At 45.3% G+C, this 16,564-nt stretch overlaps 1 protein-coding gene across 12 annotated transcripts in view; it reads right to left on the bottom strand.

Annotated features, from left to right (window-relative positions):
* Positions 1 to 16,564, bottom strand: part of PPFIBP1 (PPFIB scaffold protein 1) — a 105,917-nt gene that overhangs the window by 58,813 nt on the left and 30,540 nt on the right. The gene's annotated exons all lie outside the window — the stretch shown is intronic.

Raw genomic sequence — 16,564 nt, 5'->3', positions numbered from 1 at the left:
TATTTACTGTCATGAATTAAAGGAGTGTTTTCAAGACCTTATTGTCCATTTCCATAGTTTTAACAGAAAGATATTTCAGCTTAATTAAAGCATCTTCTTAATTCTCTACCTTTTCTGAAGCTTCTTTTCTTTCCTGTCACTGGTAGTTTATAAAGTCTCTTTTCATGTTGATCACTCTCTTTTTCTCTCTCTGGATAAAAAGATTAATCCGCAAGTCTCATCTGGGAAATGAAAGAGTTAAAATCTTGCCCAGGCTGTTGTAGGTAGTTCTGTGGCCCCGGCCGGTGCAGGAGCTGGAGCTGTCTGCGATGGAAAGTTCCTCATGGCTGCTCTGGAGAGTGTAGGCGCCGCACCCAGCCCGCTGCAGGTCTAGAACCTCTCTCCTTCACTCAGCAGTTTCTAGTGAATTTAGTTACAGCAAAAAACCTGCAGCCGAGCCAGAGATCGGCTCGGCCCGGCCCAGCCAGAGCCCGGAGAAAACTTTTTCCGCAGGGCCCGGATCTCCCAGCCGGGAGACGCTGGGCCCAGCCCAGTCCCCGCCCGGCCGCATGGCCTGGGCAGGGAACGGGAGGCCTGGAGCTCTGCCACCCTTCCCAGCCAGGAAACAAAGAGAACCAAGAGAGCTCTGGTTTTACACTTTAAGGTAGGGTTCACAAGTTGATCCCACTTTTCAATGGCCTAAACTGCTGTCAATTCTCAGCAATGACCGATAATTGGTCAGGAGAAAAGACTCCAGGCAGTTCCCAGCAACTTAAACTTTCTTAAAGGTAAAGTAACTCCATGACACAAACCTACATGGATTTCTCTGGGATAACAAGGTACTGAAACTGGAGTCACTTACTACAAGTATTCTAAGTGTGGAACTGTTTTAATTATATAGAACAATGAGAAATGCCTGTTTATTTAGATACAGCAGTAAACTGTGGTTTATTACTGACCTTACCAATAGTGGGCTGCCTTTAGCAGACAGGGCTGTAACACATTAAAATGGAGAAGATAACTTTCAAGAGCAGTTTGCAAGAAAGTTTACAGTGCAATTGCAGCAGGTCAGTGTGAATACACCTATAAATCACCTGGTTTGATAATTAAAGGATAATTGAAGCAAGAGGCTACAAAACTTTCTTTGTAGGCCCAGGATCAGCAGTGGATGGGTTAGCACACAGCACTAGTGGGGCCACAATCCAAGTCAACAAGTCTGAAGCAAACTTAGGTGTGGCTAAATCCCATGACAACAACAATAATGTAGAAATACCATCACATGCAAGAGCTGAACTGCCCCTCTCCATTATTAAGTATCTGCCACATGTTTAAGCCAGTCAGGTTTATAGACTCTTCTGGAAAGCCAGTTTTACCCCACAAACTCTCTCAAAACTCGAGGTCATCCAGCGGAGTCATTCCACCAGGATATTGGTTTTCAGAAGAAAGAACAGCACTATTCAGGCACATGGTTGTTGAAGGAAGTTTTGTGATCTATGAATATTGTGAAAGTTTGAACACAGAAAGGCCCTTATTTGACATGAAATACAGTAAGGCTCAGAAGGGAAGGAAGCCATGGGGAAGCAAGATCACCTGATGTTTTTAAAGTCTGTAATAGAGAATAAAAATCCTAGACTGCTTAACTGTTTCCATTCCCTTGACCTACATATCTAATTAAAATAAAGCTTCAAAAACAATATAAAAATTTAATAATATTTTAAGATGTTTTTATTAAAACACTGAATAAAATTTCAAATATGTTTTTATGACATAGAAAGACCAAAAGTAACCTCACTGTTGTTTCAAAGTTGTATTAGGGAAAAGTGGCTCTTGTGTAACTTCATAGTTTTCTAACTTTCCACAGTTCCACTCCAAGAGATGATAGCAAGGATGGAACAATACATCTAGGATTAAAAGCTCCCAAGCCCATTATTTATATACAACTAATTAGCTCCTCCTGCACACATACATACACACCCCCGCCTTGAGCACTGGGAACTGCTAATATAATTCCTGCAATTAAAAACTTCAATGCCAGAATCCTTGTCTGCCAAAAGGAAAAACAACAACCACTCTCCCCCAGTACAGCTGGGCATGTTTGTACAGGAGTGGATGCCCAACCCTAAAACAAAGCTCAGCTCTAAGATCTGAACTCTCCCAAAGTTCAAGGTATTTATTAGAAACCTGTAATCCAGCACCACAGACCACCTTCACCACAGTAGAGCGACCAATGCAAATCAGAAGTCTGGGGAGTTTACACACTGTGGTTTTGTTCAGCCATACCAGAGATCTCTGCTGATCATGGGATAACAATGCTGAACAAGTCTCACTCTGTAACAGCTTTTGCTTTGGCTTCCCCCTCAGAGACCATGCTAACTTATGTTGTGTCAGGGATGCTGGCAGATGGGGAAGGACCACTTACTTGCCTGCCACCATGTGAAAGCAAAACTAGCCCAGAATAGTTCAAGGCCAACACTCATAAAGGCTTGGATGCATTAATGAGCATTTCCATACAAATCTTCCTCTGAATACGTAATCTCAAGATAAAGCTTCAAAAACCTTGAGGGATCAGATACACTTATAATGTTACATTTCTTTGAAGTACTTTTCCCTTTGTATTTTGACCACGCTTCAAAGTTTTCCTACTTACATACAAATCAAATTAGACATCTAATGCTAAAAGAAGCAGACACAAAGTGTTTTACACTTTCCCAGCCTTTAGGGGTGGTGGGGCAAGACTCAGTCTTGTAGAAATAAAGGTATATATTAACCATACGCTGATTGTCACTATACCAGCTGGCCAGGGGGTTGTTCTTCATGTATCAAAAGTCAAACAGAACCAGGATACACCTCCAGTCCACACCAATGGCTGAAGATCCAGCTCCCAAAGAACAACACAGGTTTAACCTGTGGGATGCAAAATGACTTGCTGCCATGAAGTGGGAATTTGTGATTAATAGAAATGCCCAGTGCATGAAGGGAACAGGAGGGAGGAGGCTAGGACAAAACCAAGGTACACCAGCACTGGCAAAGCCCTTATGAGGTTCAATTGGGGTGAGCTGATCATCTTCAAGCATTTTCTTAAGAGGCAAAAGGAAAAACTCAACCCAACTCCCAAACACTGCAACCTTTGCCATGGAAAGTGATTGGGAGTGGCTGTCAAGATGTACCAGGTTTTGTGCTTCAACCAAAGACCTTTCTGGAACCATTAGAAAAAAAAGGATGATCCTAGAAGTGTCCTCTACTACCATGACAAAAAAACCCACAGAAAACAAACCAACCAGAAGACTGCAAAACCCCACCCCAAATAACAGAAGTAAACAAATCATTGCATTTTCTCATCATGAACTAGCAGCTTCCTCAGCAACCACGCAAACATCTGGGGCCAAATCCTTTGCAGCATACATGGAGACATTGGATTTACCTGGAGATAATCTTGCATGTTCTCAAGCACTAGATAAGTTTTAAAATGTTGGTTCTTGTTTCATATATAACAGATCTATACAAATAACTATTTAAAACTATTGCCTCCTGTGCTTCCCTTTTAGGGCCTGAGTATTTTTCCATGTGTTTACTGAGCCATCACTGGAGGGATGGTTTCTGGGAGGTTATATTTAGCTCTAAAGGACTAAAGATGTTTTTTCCCTGGCTAAAGTTAGGAAGGGATCCTCCCTTGGAGAAGGATCTTACGCTAACTCTGCTGAACATAAAAAAGCACTGACACAAATCTAGTTTGCGCTTGCAGAGGACACTGGTGATGTCAATGCCTCAGCCATGATTATCCTGCTCCTTAAAATGGGAAAAGTAAATCCAAAACTGGCACAAATGTTTGCTTTATATATACAACAGAACTACAGTTTCATCCCTGTTTAGGAAAAGAAACATCACTTATTTCAGGATGGAGATTGTCACATTTTCACGCAGGGCTCATGTCACAGTACGGCTCCTCTCAGGGATAACCCAACATTTATTTACCACTCCATGGAAACAGGCTGCAGCAGGGGCATTTTGGCAGCTCTGCATGGCTGCCACTTCAGTCACTGGGCAGAAATGTGGACAGCTCTACATTGCACGCACACTGAACTGCTCACAGAAAAATCCACTGCTGCACACACCCTCCAGCCACCACCCTCCTTACAGTACCAAACCGCTGCTTACCTACATGGATTCATCCACTTCAAGGTTTTGTTGGTAAGACACAGCTACCATAGTGCTTTACCTCAGAGAGGTTCAGGTCTTGTTGATAAACTCTTATTTTTGCAAATTAATTCCTATCATAGAATCAGAGAATGGTTTGGGTTGGAAGGGACATCAAAGCCCATCTCCCTCCATCCCCCCTGCCAAGGGGAGGGACATCTTCCGCTATCCCAGGTTGCTCAGAGCCCCATCCAACCTGGCCTTGGACACTGCCAGGGATGGGGCACCCACAGCTTCTCTGGGCAGCCTGTGCCAGGGCTTCACCACCCTCACAGGGAACAATTTTTTCCCAATATCCAATCTAACCCTGCTCTCTGTCAGTGTGAAGCCATTGCCCCTTGTCCTGTCACTCCAGGCCCTTCTCAAGAGTCTCTCTCCATCTTTCCTGTGGGTTCCCTTCAGGCACTGCAAGGCCACAATGAGGTCACCCCAAAGCCTTCTCTTCCCCAGGCTGAACAATCCCAATTGTTCCCTCAGCCTTTCCTCCCAGCAGAGCTGCTCCATCCCTCTGATGCCCTTGGTGTCCCTGCTCTGGCCTGGCTGCAGCAGCTCCCTGTCCTTCCTGTGCAGGGCCCAGGGCTGGATGCAGCCCTGCAGGGGGGGCTCAGCAGAGCCGGGCAGAGGGGCAGAATCCACCTCCCCTGCTGCCCTGGGGCTCTGGGTGCAGCCCAGGATGCATCCCTTAATGCAAGTGTGCTCCTTTCTGGTATTGCTACGGCTTCAGAAGTATGGAAATAGCTTGGAAATCCTGCACTACTGAAGTGTTAGTTAGTGTGCTTCAGACACTGATCTCTTCTCTCTGGTGACCAGGGACGGGACCTGAGGGAGCAGCACAGACCTGTGCCAGGAATTTCAGGCTGGGGTTCTTCACAAGCACACACAAAGAAGAAGGGAAAATAATGCCAGAACATCTCTGCATGGTAACAAGCAGACATCTCTGGCAGAGGAAGTATCTGAGTCATGCTGTTGGATTTTGGGATTTGTTTTTTGCCCTTTATTAAAACTTTTAGCAGTTCTAAGTTTCTGTTTCCTGCAAATGGCTCGGTGATCATAAATGCATTTAGGCCTCTCCTAGTATTTTAATGAAATATCAGCTCCTGCTCCTCTACTTGACTTGCAGGCGAAATCTGCCATTTTAAGGAGATAATCTTAAGCAGCTTTCTGCAAAATATCAAGAATTCTAAATTGCCATTTCTGTGCTCTGGTTTGGGGGGGATTTTTTTTTCCCCTCTTCCCTAATATTCTATTTAAATTGTCTTTAAAAAGAAAATGGAGGGTTGCCCAAGATGTAGTAGTATGATGTGCAGTATTTTACAGATTGCAAGATCTTAATCAACATGTCAGCTAATTAAAAACCTTCCAAAATGTAGGGGTTTAACTCCCTGTTGCATTATTGTGTCTAAAAAAAAAATAAAAAAATCAAGACTTAGGAAAGTAACATGAACAAGACAATTACTTCTAGGGCATCCTGTTTTTCTAAACTAAGTCTCAGTATCAATGAAACAAGAGCTGATGTCCAGTCACACTAGTGACTATTGATGAGGAGAGGAAGGAAGTGACAGCACAAGTGTACACTTGGCAGGGAAGAAAAAGGTAAGGTACGTGGGATGTCTCCAAAGGCAGCCTCCTGAGTAAATAGGTAATGAAGCCAACCTGAGGCTTGAGGAGACATTTACCACCAGCCTTACAGTGGCTGACCAGTGACTTGTGCCCAGAGGCAGTGCTCTGGCTACCTGGGCTGCCCAGGGAGCTTGCAGGGGGAAGGAGGAAAACCAGCAGATATGGGACAGAGGACTTCAGGCTTGAAACCAATACTGAGAAGCCAGATCATGGCCAGACAGCTGCAACCCTCCTTCCAGACAGAGGAAACAATTCCACATGGTTGCTGGTGAGTTCCCATGCCACAGGCACTCCTCAGGCTGTACTAAGCAGTGCTTCTGGCAGCTGAGACCACCTGCTCTGTACTCACATAACAACTCAACCTGTGGCAACCCTGCCCAAGAGGGTCTCCTGGTACTGCAGCATTGTGGGCCAAGGTAGGAAACTTCCATCTTAGGTGGGGTCAACAATTTTGAACTTGAACAAAACAGTGTGCCAATAACATGCTCTAAAACAGCCATTATTTTCCTAATTCCAGCTGCCAAACTCCAGAGAGCTAACCTGATTAAAGACAGACATGAAGGTGAAGTAAACTGGGCAATAAATCAAAAGAAACTGCTTAGCTAAACCAGCCACCCTGAAAGACTTAGGTTAAAAGTTGCTCACCTGAGCTGGGGCTCCTGTTACTCTGGTTTTCATGGCTATTTTAAGGGGTGTGCCTACCCAGGTAGAGCACACATTCAACTTGGTGCAAAATTCCCACCAGTGGGAACTTTTCACTTGTGGGAACTTTGCACCAGTGAGGAATAAAGACAGCACTCCATGTCCAAGAGCATCTAGGAATCTGAAGCATGGCTCCACACTGCTGCTAAAGCCAAGTTCAGTGCAAGTAGATTTTCAACTTGTGCCTGAGCAATTTTTCATCTCATAAACAACCTCAACACTATACCCCACTGCAGACTTCAAAACACTCATTTCAAATCCTTTACAACTGGCCACAGTATGGGGGAGAGCAGAGTCAACTTATTTCTCACTGACAGTAGAATTGTGGTAGTGCTCTTCTGAAGTCAGAAAATACCAAGTAACAACAGAAGAAGAGAAACACACCCAGTATGCCTGTCAGAATGCACAGGGCACCACAAGGATACATCAGCAGGTACCAGTTCTGTGGTATCTCTGCATCAGCAGCCTGTTCCCTGGAAGCTTCTTGTCCAAGAACTGTGACCCAGAGTGGTGCTCCTTTGCTTGCAAGATCTGACAAAATCCCAAGATGCCAGTGTGGCTCCATGCCAGCAACCTGTTGCTCCAAGGAGCTACATGCAGATGTCTACTGCGGGTAACATGACCACGCATGTTCCCTCTCCTGCTGTAACGCCAGCAAGGCTACAAACTCCTCCTGCATAACGCAAGAGATAACACAGCCATATCCCACTGCTCCCTGGCGTGGATCACAGCATTTGCTATGGCTGTCACAACCCTCTGTGAATTATACACAGCACACACCCTTAACAACACAAACCTCAGAGCTGTCTCCACATTCTGTGGCAGCAGAGATTAACAGATGTTGACAACTGATCAGATAGGGGAAGCATTAGAGGAGACAGACGCAGCCTATTACTACTCTTTGTTGTGTACCTACACGGTTTCTCGCTGTCAGAACTGACTGCACTCATAGTTTCTCCTGATGTAGCAACGTTTTTGGGCTTCCCTTTCCCGTCTTCCCAACAGGCAGCTGCTTCAGTTGCTCAAAGCAGTACTGCCCCTTCTTTTAGTGACAGAGGGATAATCACTGGCTGACAGCATCCTGCTAACAGGAAATCACACCTTAACATCACACCCAGGCACCAGGAAACCCCTTGGCAGTAGGCATCTGATCCAAGTGATTACTTGCAGGAACTATCCAGAGGACACAATACCACATTCATGCTGGACTGTGCACATCACGCCTCCCAATTCCCTGCCCAGAGCACTGCAGCACAGCTGGCAGAGATTCTGTGAAAGGCACCACAGTTGCAAAGAAGGTCCCTAAGTGAAATTATGAGATCAGCTACAGAGGAGTGGGAACATACTCTAGATACTCATAGGATACAAAGGTGTTACGTTTATACATGACACACCCCTTGATAACAAAAATATTAGAAGAGGAGGTTTCATACAGATCTCACAGCAGCTTTCTAGTATCTGAAGGGGACCTACAAGGAAGCTGGAGAGAGAATCTTCATTATGAACTGGGGTGACAGACAAGGGGGAATGGCTTCACACTGACAAGAGAGCAGGGTTAGATTAGATATTAAGAAATGGTTCCTTGTGAGTGTGGTGAGGCCCTGGCACAGGTTGTCCAGAGAAGCTGTGGCTGCCCCATCCCTGGCAGTGTCCAAGGCCAGGATGGATGAGGCTCTGAGCAATCTGGGATAGTGGAAGGTGTCTCTCCCCATGGCAGGGGGTTGGAATGAAATGGTTTTTGAGGTCCTTTCTAACCCAAACCATTTTATGATTCTCTAAATACCATCAGTGCCCAAAATCTGCAAGGGAAGCAACACAACACTATCACACTGTTGTACTGTGAAGTACAGGATGGGAAAGGGCAAGGGCAAGGGCAAAGGAGGAACCGTGGAAATCTCTGCTGAGGTCTTAGAGCAGAAAGCAACCAAAGCCACGAAGAGGCTCCTGCACACGCTTGCAAGCTGCCAATTTGCCCTGTTGCCAGACTATTCTGGGGCTGAAACACTGACAGTCAGCAACGCTCTTCCTCAGACAGGGATGCAGCATTCCAACCTATCACAGTTTCACCTCCTGCTGGGAGCTGGGAACAGATACAAGGAGACCAGAGCTGTCTTAAACTCTGTTTTGGTATTCCCAGCAATGCTGCAGCATCCAGTGGGATCCACAACTCTATTTTCTGTCCCCAAAGGGACAGACAGCTGTTCAGTGCCCAGATGGCAGAACCAGGATGGCTGCTTTACCACTGCCATCCCCCAGTGTCCCTCAGGCACAGTGACACCCAGGGCAGGTCAAGCCTCAGTCGCTTGGCATCCAGCCAAGCGGGCAAACCAGCCAAAACACCCCTGGCACTGAGCCCTGGGAGTGGAGCCAGGAATGGTTGCCCCGTCCCACAGCAGAGCTAAATTTTCCAAATATTTTAAACAGCTCCTTATCAGCAAAGCAGCTTTGCACCAGCTCAGCATTTCAGTGTTTATAATCTGGCCCCCTTAAATTGGATTGACGGCCAAGCGGAACCACAGCCTGAAATAGCGACAGTCTCTCTGTTGGCATAGGAGCTTTTCAGCAAGACCCACCCAGCCTGAGATCAGCAAGTTGCACAAGCCCACATCTGATGTCAAGCATGTTTCTAATGCCACTGAAGTCAATGCTGCTGAGGACATGTTTAACACTGGCTGCCTGTTTGACCAAGTGACCAAAACAGGATGTCAAAATACAGATCCCGGCAGCTTTGTGCAACCTGTGGGTGCTAGCAGCCCTCTCCTCACCTTGACTGACTTTAGACCATCTGCCAGACATGGCCTCTGCAACAAACACAATAGGAGCAAATCTCCACAAACATCCTGATCATTATGGTGGCAATCTGTCTTCCTTCTTCACTTAGAGGCACCACCAGAGTACAGCTCTAGGAGTGTGTGTGAGTGGGTGGGTGGGTGTTTGAGACCAAGGGAAACACTGAAGTTCCAAAACTCACACCAAATCTGCAACAAAGACATGTTCACATGCAATATGGATCTTGGTCCACATCACTCTAATTCAGTATGACACCACCATCACATAGAAAGGTAACTTCTCTACCAAGGTGTCTCAAGGCAAAATTTCCCTAGGGTTACACAGAGCCACCGTTACTCCATACAGAACACAAATCAAAAATCATTCAGTAAATCAGCAAACAAGTGCTGCTCTGTTGCACTGAGGGAATTCACAGGGTGCAAGAGCAGGCTGTGTCTGGGAAAAGGAATGAGGCACAGAAAGCCTCCACTGAACAAAGTTCACCCATCTGCCAGCATTCAGACAGCACCTGAGCTAAAAGTTAACAGCCTGTGCCCCTCATGGTGAGAAGAAAACAAGCACTGGACACTGAGTCATCACCCCTTGGGGACATCCTGCAGTATTACCATCCTTAGTGTATCAGGGACTGACTTTACTAGCCACTGATGCTTATATGACTGCTGTTCCACTGCTGTTACCTAAGAACAGTTGCTAAGGGTGTGAGAAAAAGCACCTCCTTTACCACCACAGGTGTAGGACTGTCAGCTTGGAAGGTGCTCCAGACATTAGAGATCTTGGATTATTCTACTCCCAAATTCCCATCTTGTCCCGGCCAGTGCTGCTCACTCAGAGGTCTCAGAGGAACAACTTCATCTCCCTCAAACAGGGTGTTGGAAGGTGTAAGCCTAAATCCCTTCTGCTTAATGTACCTCCAGTTGGTGGGCACTGACCTACCCAGGGTTTGGAAAGAAGGGAAACACCCTTCTGTAACTACCCCGTTACACACCTCAGAAGAGGTGTCCCAGAGAAGGATGAGGCCTCTGGAATACAGCAATTGTTGTGTCATCCTAGGGAAACACATGGAATTCTCTGGCCCTACCATTACACTAAACACTAGATGATTCAACTGAATTTGCTCTCCCCTCATGAGGTAAGGCTATTTCCTACTTTCTTCCAGTAACTCAGATTTGTCTATGTCCTATTTTTGGTTTCTAAATTAAGAATATTGCTCATTACTGGATTATATGGCATTTATTCTGAGGAGCAAGAGATACTGATGCAGCTAAAGAATCAGTATAAACACCCTGTGGATGTAAGCCATGACATTTATATACCGGATTAATAAGCACTAAGAGGAATTTCTGATGTAGGGCACATGACCCTCCCTTCATTTCAAAAGCAATTATTTTAATACCACAGTTTCAAAGTGTGATGTGTCCTTGAAAACACTGGTAGACAGGCAGCTTTATCAAAAAGGCTTCCAAATCCTGGAAGGACAATTTCAGGTGCATCTCTGGTTTTGTGATAAAAGAACATCTGGAGTGAGCGTGGGGGCTGACCAGCAGATAAGCAGGATGAGACAAACAGCAATTTAATGCAGAGTGGGTCTGAGCCTCTCTGAGAAAGAAGAGAAAGACTGGACACAGAGCTCCTGCTCCAGCCTACCTCCAGCTTCATTCAGCACCTCTCCTACTGCTGTCACTGCCAGGTTTCTGGAGCGCTCTCATTGCTCAGAGTGGCCCTTGCCTTTCACACCTTCTCACCTACCCCTTGATATTTTCCAGATACCTCAGCCTGGAAGCCACTCCCTTGCTCATTTTAGAGGGCCAGCTTACAGCTGGAATCCTCCCAGAGAACAGTCAGGCTCCCTAGCTATCACTTGTCAAACCTAGGCTGCACCACCTCAGCCTTTCAGACACAGGAGAAATGGGGAGCTTGCCAATTTGTGGTGAGGAGAGCTTTAAAAAAGGACAACAGTTGGTTTTCCACTGAAGACCTCAATGCTTTCTGACAGTGGTTTGATGTCCCAGGAAAAAAAACCCGAAAAACAAACAAAAATAAACAGACAAACAAAAAAACCCTCCATCCAACCCTCCCTGGACAATTACCTTCCAGCCCTTCCAGCCAGTTGGTCCCTTCCTCTTAATTTCAAATACCTAAGGAACACCCAGAGATCCTAAAGGATCTCAACAAAATTCCTTGAGTATCAGCATGATCCAAGCAATTCACCCTGGGCACATTCTTGGAGGTGCTCACTACTTTTGGATGCAATACCTCAAAAAAATTACAGAACACAAAATTAAAACAAACACAACAGAATAACCCAGACGCACATGCAGTTCCCCACACACTGAGCTGCTGACATTTTTCCTAAGCAGCTGAAATCAAAACCTAGTTAGAGAAGCTGTCAAATGACAAAGGAGAGACATCAAGACCTCACCACAAGTACTCACACCCTGCAAGCAAGGCATGAAAGCCTTCACCAGCTGCTCTGTACTCACTGCTGCAAAGTCCAGTCCCAACTCAGCCCTGAGGGCTTCCCAAGCCCAGCAAGGGAAAAACATCCAGATTCATGAAAAGTCACATTCAGATCCATAAAAAGCCAGAAGACAAGTAATTTGGGTGTCATGAAAAGCAGAGGATGAATCCAGAGCCCTGGGAGCATAGAGTGGTTCAGGACAGCTCTGCCCAACACTGGGAAGGAGCATGCACAAATAAGGTATCAGATATATAAGAGAGTCAAAGAAAAATTAAAATAAGAATTTTCATTTCTAAAGGTTGTGATACCTTGGTGCTGCTGTCCATTGCTGAAGGTCTCATCTAAGGCATCAGGATAGCTGTCCTACACGTCAGAAACAGAAAACTAGATATAATCTTGGAACTAAATCTTGAGCCCCTAAAAAAGGCTCTGCAAAGTTTTGCATCCCCAAAAGGAGTACATGGCTGGAGACAGCTGCTTTCTCCAGCGCCTTCACTAGCACAGCATGCCCAGAATAAAGCTGTGTTAAGCCATGCAAGGCCTTTGGCCTGAAAGTCTATCAAACAAGGCATCTGAAGCCAGTCAGAAGGTGGTCAGGGAACCTCTGAGAGCCTGCAGAGATGCAGCCACGAGATTTTCCTAAGGAAGATGAAGGAGTTCTTCATGTGATTTCCATGCTCCTCTTCACCTAGCAGATTATCTGTTCTCCCCAAAAGGACTCAACTATCCTAACACTGCCCAGCGCTCCAAAGCAACTTTGTAAAAAGCCAGAATTCCTGGAAAAAAAAAAAAAAAAAAGAAAAAAGAAGTTTTAACTAACTTCTAGCAAGTAGACAATCAAATTGTTGCCATGACTTCCTCTGTAACAGAGTGCCTAATTCCACAGTTTACTGCCTACAGCACTCACCTTTTCTATATGCCATGCAACGCATTTGGGGGTCTTGTCAGTTCATTAAGCAGCTGTAAATCAAGGCCTATAGCCTAGTGCAGTTGTATGAATTTATTTCTGCAAATGACATCATTCCAGACACCACTCTAACGCAATAATTTCCAATACAGTCCATAGGAGGGGAAAAGAAAAATCTTAGCATGGTATGTGGTGGATGAAACAAGATCAGCTTCCATGTATTGACACAGTTCCCATTTTGAGGATTGCTTTTCCCATCTTAGTCTCAGATGGAAAACAAGACGGGGAAAAAAATATTCCCAGATAATACAGAAAAGGTCTCCCCTGACTCTGGTTTGAGAGGAAAGAGGAAGGAAGGAGCAGAGAGATCCCACAGACAGCAGTGAGTGACACCCCATAAACCTAACCCCATTAACATGCTGCTTCACCTTTATAAAACTTCAGACAATTCCTCACACACCTCCAACCACTCATTAAGAAGGAACAGCCATATCAGTCTGTGAGAAAACTTATTTAGAAAAAAACCCAAAACAAACAACAACAAAAAAAAACCTGAAAAAATACCACCAGCAAATGCACTTAAATAAGTAGTTAAGAAGGCTAGGAAAGATCATTACATTTCCCTTTGTGTCAACCTGAATCAAACTTTTGTTGCTCTAGCAGAAGCCAGGAAGGTGGGAACTCAAGTTGACCTTGTTTCTCTTTCCATGGCCTAAGCTCATTTGACTTCTTGTTCACTTTGCCCATCTGTAAAATGGGGGAAATGAGGAGAAACTAATACACACAACATTATAGGAATTATTCAATCCATAGTCACAGAGTTCTTTGAAGATGCAAAGCGCCAAGCATTATTACTAGATGAAGAAATGATATATTTTCTCCCCCAAGCTATACAGAGAAGAAAAAAGCCATGCAAACAGCCAACTGTATTCCTAATGAGATGCAATACTCAAAAAGTGGGACATCATAAAACAGATTGGACAATCTCTTTCCAGCTCACAAAGATTATTCTCAGTACATAAACCTCAGAGGATTATAAATTCAAGCAAAGAAACTTAGCTTTTTACAAGATTTCTGCAGACAAAATAAGCTTGTCTAAATAAACAGGGAAAATGTACATTTTTGGTCTTAAAGAGAGCAAAAAGAGTTTTTCAAAAAAGAAGGAAAGAAGTGAAATCAGGTTTGCAAGCTTTGTGAGGCATGAATTTATGTTTTCTGAACATAAAGCAATTTCCAGGACTGGGAAAGTCAATAAAATAAGAAGAACCGGATGGGAGGGAGGCCGGAAAACACTGTGTGCAGCAGAAGGGTCACATGCTGGATAAACAGGGCAGGCTGCTTGCTCACTGTTTACAGATAAATACATCCCCCCTCTTTGCAGAGATTTATGTGTGTTAGAGAGCCATCATCAGAACTGTGGATGAGCAGAACTTTAAGTTACATTAAGGTTTCCCAAACCACATCACATAAAATGTGAGGAGCAAAAGTAGAATAACATGCTTCTTTTCTGCAAGCAGCAGTATTATCTCTCAAGAGAAGAGGAGGAAAAAGACACCAGAAAAGTCCCCATCAGAGCCTGCCTGGGGACCTATGGATGCTGAATGCAAGAAAGCAGGCAGGGAGCACAGTGTCTGTGTGAAACTAAGTCACACAAGGTCCTCACTCTGGCCTGAGAAATCATAAGAAGGAATCTAAACAGTCCTTGGAGAAAGACAACAACCTTTGCAGGTGTTGTTTTGATCCTTGTTGTTTACTTGCAAGAAACAGTCAAGGGGTGTTGTTCCCCAATTGTCCAATGATTGTGATGTGTTGGTTTACTGACCAATGAGAGTTTTACCTCTCGGACCTGTCTATAAAAGATCTGGAATAATAAATCTTGCTCTCTTAGGCAGCTCAGCCAGAGAGTCTGTGTCGTACTTTCCGCTGTTCCTAATATAGTGAGACAGGGACCCTCCTGTGCCCCAACCATGGGCGGTGCTGCATCTCCCATAAACATGCAGAACAGCCACAGGCTCTGGGGAAATGTTTGAAATTATTTCTATTTTGAGCACAATTTAGTTTAGCACAACTATTAAGAGCCCCAGAAAAACTGTGTGTGGGCTGGGCCCTGCAGGACAAGTCATCAAGTGCTAATAAATGGAATACATAGAAGTTGCCTTGTGTTTTGCTCCCTCCCTTCATTCAGTGTGACACTGAGGTGGGGAAACCCAACAAATACTTATTTTTGCCTCTTGCATACAGGCACTGTAAGAGGGTGGACTGGACACTATTTCAGTGCTGCATGTGATGCTCTGTCTCAGCTTTAGACACACCAAAAATCTGCTGCCACTGAGCACAGACCTAGCTCAGAGATGGTGGAGGAGGGTGAAGACACAGCTGCAAAACTGCAGGGTTTTGCTAGGAAAGAGCAGGAGCTATAGGGAGCACATGACTGACTCTGGCTACATGGACTTAGCCTCTCTGTGTCTTCATGGCACCATGCTGAAGCAGCTGTCTCTGCTAAGGCTTATTTTAAAAGCCTTATTTAGCTTTTCTGGATTATTTATACATGTGGCCTTACTGTGGGGCAAGGCTGAACTGGCAGCAGCATGTTAAACATGGAGCTAGCCAGGGAGGGAACAGCGAGATGGAAAAATCCATGCTTTTATGGATAAATAGAGGCTGTGGGCAGAGGCACTGAAACTCCACTCTGAACACTCTGGTGTATTCTGTGTGGTGAGACTGGAGGTCAGACATCTGTGCTGAACTTGTGGTAGCCCAGCAAAGAAGCCCATGTTCCTCTCCATGTGGGAGAAGCAACCAGCAGCCCAAAACACAGTCTCCTGCCCCTGTCAGCACTGAGTCAGGCACAGGAATTTCCTGCCATCTCATTAGGGGAGGCTCTTATTCATCTGTTTAATGGGGAAAGCAAGCAGCAGCTGGAGAAATCAAGCTTTTCAGACTGATTGCTGAGTGCAACAGGTCCGATTCCACCAAATGCCAGAGACCTGCCAGTAGTGGAGCCACAGGAATGGAGAAGGGAGGACTGAGCACCTGCTCCTACAGCCCCAGATGGACATGGACACACACACACCCTTCCCAGGGAGCAGCAGCACCAGAGACAAGGAAAACCAGGCAGATTTATGTCCCAAGCCTTCTGCTGCTCCTGGGGAAGGGGATTGAGCACAGCATTTGGGGAGCAAAGAGGGAGAGACTTCCAGCAAAGGCAAGACATTCGCACAGTGATGCCAGCAGATTGAAGATCTCCAAACACACATCCAGCAGAATGTGGCTGCCAGCCAGCACCAGACATTTAACCATGTTTTTACAGCCACGATGGATGCAAATCCAGCTGGAGTATAATCTCAGCGACCCTGATAAGCAGTGATAAAACTGAACAAATGTGACCAGGATGGGAGACAATAGGTGACAACCACTCCCAGAGCCAGCAGACCTCTGGAATAAAAAGACCCAAGGAATAAAAACTTTTGGCAGTGGAGTTTAGGGCTTCTGACAAACAAGGAGCAACAACAGCCACTTCTTTCCAGGTCTGGTGCAACACCTTGGGCAGCTGTGAATCCCAGAGAGAGCTCATGCACAGTGATTCAGTGTGGGAAGGGGAAAAGAGCCGCAATGAAGCACTCCAAGGGCTATGGAGAGGATAAAGGAATAAAATAAGGGAAATGGTATTTTAAATGAGGCACCAGTCCTCACATCCTGAGGGACTGGGAGCCCAGCTGTGGAGTTATGGGATAAGCACATCCCAGCCATGGGTTACAATGATCAAGTGCAGGCTCAGCAATCTGACCCAGCTCTCCAGCTGGAATTTAGGATGCTAAATCATACCATAATATCCAAAACAAAGTAGATGAGGGATCACCATTCCCAAAACAAGACTGCCAGCTCTGACATGCACTAGGCTACTTGGATCAAAT

The sequence above is a fragment of the Pseudopodoces humilis genome, chromosome 5 (genome assembly GCF_049639895.1).
Source record: "Pseudopodoces humilis isolate 2021_Gansu_Grassland_sample_001 chromosome 5, ASM4963989v1, whole genome shotgun sequence".
Taxonomy (NCBI): Eukaryota; Metazoa; Chordata; class Aves; order Passeriformes; family Paridae; genus Pseudopodoces; species Pseudopodoces humilis.
This window is presented reverse-complemented; position numbering and strand designations above follow the sequence as displayed.